This window comes from Peromyscus maniculatus, chromosome 13, assembly GCF_049852395.1.
Source record: "Peromyscus maniculatus bairdii isolate BWxNUB_F1_BW_parent chromosome 13, HU_Pman_BW_mat_3.1, whole genome shotgun sequence".
In the NCBI taxonomy this organism is placed as follows: domain Eukaryota; kingdom Metazoa; phylum Chordata; class Mammalia; order Rodentia; family Cricetidae; genus Peromyscus; species Peromyscus maniculatus.
The window spans coordinates 66,429,528-66,432,136 of NC_134864.1; the positions used below are offsets into that span (position 1 = coordinate 66,429,528).

Consider the following 2,609-nt stretch of genomic DNA (forward strand, 5'->3'; position numbering starts at 1 on the left):
CCCAAAACAGAACAAAAAATGGAAATCAAAACGAAAACCCAGTAAGACAAAAAATATACAAACAGAAAGCACCCTTGAAAACAAATACCCCCCCCCCAACCAAACAACTCCTCTCCCCCAAAAACATTCATTTCAGTTTATGTTGGCAAATTATTCCTGGGCATGGGCCCCACCCTGGAGTGTGGTTGATACACCCAGAGACAAGCAGTTGGGGAAAATTGAAAAGTAGCTATCAATCGCAAATAGCTCCTCAGGGCTCTGTCTGGATTGAACCCATTTAGGCTCTTAGAGACCTTTTATTTATTTTTTTTTTCTAGTTTTAACAGAGAATTTATTCGGAGGTGAAGTTGTTACACAATAATTCCTATTCCAGGCAGACATGTGGAGTCTTCTAGACTCAAGAAAAAAGTGGCCCTTCTGCTTCTAAAGGGTGGTGCCTATCCACGGAAGGGGTCCCTGGTAAACTGGCTCAGCCTCTACTTTGTGTGCAGAGCCAGATCTCCATTCTGAGGAGGGCCTTGAGGTTCTCATCAGTCACATGGTCCTCTACAATGGCCAGGGCCTTCTCCCCATCATCCTGGTAATGCCTCAGCAGAGCTTCTGCATAATCTACACACACAGTTAGCACTCATATAGCAGTTTCTGGGAGGCTGGAGCTCAGGTGACAGAGAGTCCCGGGGTCTTATGAGGTTCTCCAGGGGCAGGGAGGCCTTTGGCTTCTTGTCATCCTTTGCACCCATTTGGAAACCTTCCCTGTGGTCCATCCCCAACTTTCTGCAGCTATCAGAGGCTTGCACTGGAGCATGGTGTCTTGGAGAACACTGTGTCTTCCTCGGGGAAGACTCTGGCAGCAGTCCCAGCTGGAGAACTGTTGTGTCCCCTGTGAACATGGGATAATCAGTATGACTCTCCCGGAAGCTGGGAAGGCACTGGGAATGTTTAGTCTTCCTAGCACTGGACCAGTGGCTCAACACCCTTCTCAGCCTCCTCACTTCCTGCAGGACCGTAGACAAGTTATTATAGTTCACTTCTGTGTACTGTTTCCCTGTCTGTGAAATGGACGTATTGGTTGGTATGAGAAGACATTTAAGGGCCTGGTTCAGTGCCAGGCACTGGGCCTGAGCTCCACACGACTGCAGGAGGAACAGCTCTAGATCAGACGACTAGATCGATGACTGATCATAGACAGGACGAGGTGAAGGCCATAGAGCCGGCTGACCCTCACCAGCCAGTTTTAACTAAGCACGTCTCCTCTGACCGTTCTGACTATCAATCCGCACCCTCCTCAGTCCTGCATCTTCCTTCCATCATTTCACAAGAGAAGCTCAAGGGATATTGGGTCACCCCATTCTCCGTCTTTAACGCCTCAAAGACACTTGGGTCTGACATTCATCCGTGACCCTGGTCACTAACTGGTACTCTTGCGACTGACTTGCCCGCTAACTCGTCTGGGGTCCAAAATTGAAGCAAGCTCTCAGTGAGCGCGCTGACCCTGACTCCTCCAAGAGCTGGCTGGCCTCCCAGACTTGGGACACCCCGGCTGTGTTTAAGGCTTCCTGCAACCCAGCTGGGGCACTGCGGCCCACTCGGCCTGCGAGCACTTGCCCAGTGGCAGAACACAGCTCCCACATGACCTCTCCGGACAGGCTCTGCAGCCTTGTTCCCACGGCTGGTGCAGACGCGGAGGCCATTGAATCGCTCTTAGGGATCTTTAAGGTGGCAGGAAGCAGTTAGTCGGAGGGCTCTGTGCCCTTCTGAAGAGCGATGGATGGGAGCTCTGCTTTCATCACGATTAGTAAACTCTGGGCCTACAGCATTAGAATGAGGAAAACAAGTTCAATGACAGTGTGAGCCTTTACTGCTCGTTTTAGAATTGTCATTTTCTCATGTGTAAATTTCCGGTCACTCCATGTGTGTGAGGACTGAGGAGCTGTTTGTTATTAAGCCTCACTTTACAGATTCTTTATTCTTTGTGGTGTTCCATGACTCCATTAAAAAAAAAATGGCATCCAATAAAATCCAGCTCACATTAAGTGATTAAAATTATCAATCATTTTTTTGAGAACAGAGATAAAGTTTTGGAGGTTCATGTTTGCCTCTGAGACTCACTCCCCTGGCAGCAGGCCGGAGTCTTCAGCCCTTTGCATAACCCTGCATTTCCCTGATGATTACAGTAGAGCTTGTGTTGAAACTGTGTGAGGCTGAGTTTCTTTGCTTTCTGTGAAGTTCTCACTCTCAAAGTGCGCTTCATCAGAACAGAATGCCTCAGCAAAACACCAAGAGAAGGCTTCTCATCCGTGCAAACTCCATTTTGTTCTTCTAGATGTCTATTTAATTTTTCTCCTGGAGACATGGTCATTGGCTGGTTTTGATTCCAGGGCTCTGTAGTTTTAAGTTATCTCGCCAGAGTAAAATGTTAGAGGACATGGCCTACTAGGTTATTTCTAGTTTTGGAGATAAATTATTTTCATGCAAATTCATACCCATGTGGATGAGGGAGAAGGTCTACCTTGGAACAAATGCATGCTGCTTGACTATGACTAGGGTAATAGACTTAATTAAGGCCCATTGCCTTGGCGATAAGAGCCTGCCATAAACTATTTTGATTT

The 2,609-nt window shown here is 47.6% G+C and overlaps 1 pseudogene; it reads right to left on the bottom strand.

Moving 5' to 3' along the window:
• Positions 1 to 469: 469 nt before the first annotated feature.
• Positions 470 to 2,353, bottom strand: LOC102924291 (oxidoreductase-like domain-containing protein 1; annotated as a pseudogene).
• Between the last annotated feature and the right edge of the window lie 256 nt (positions 2,354 to 2,609).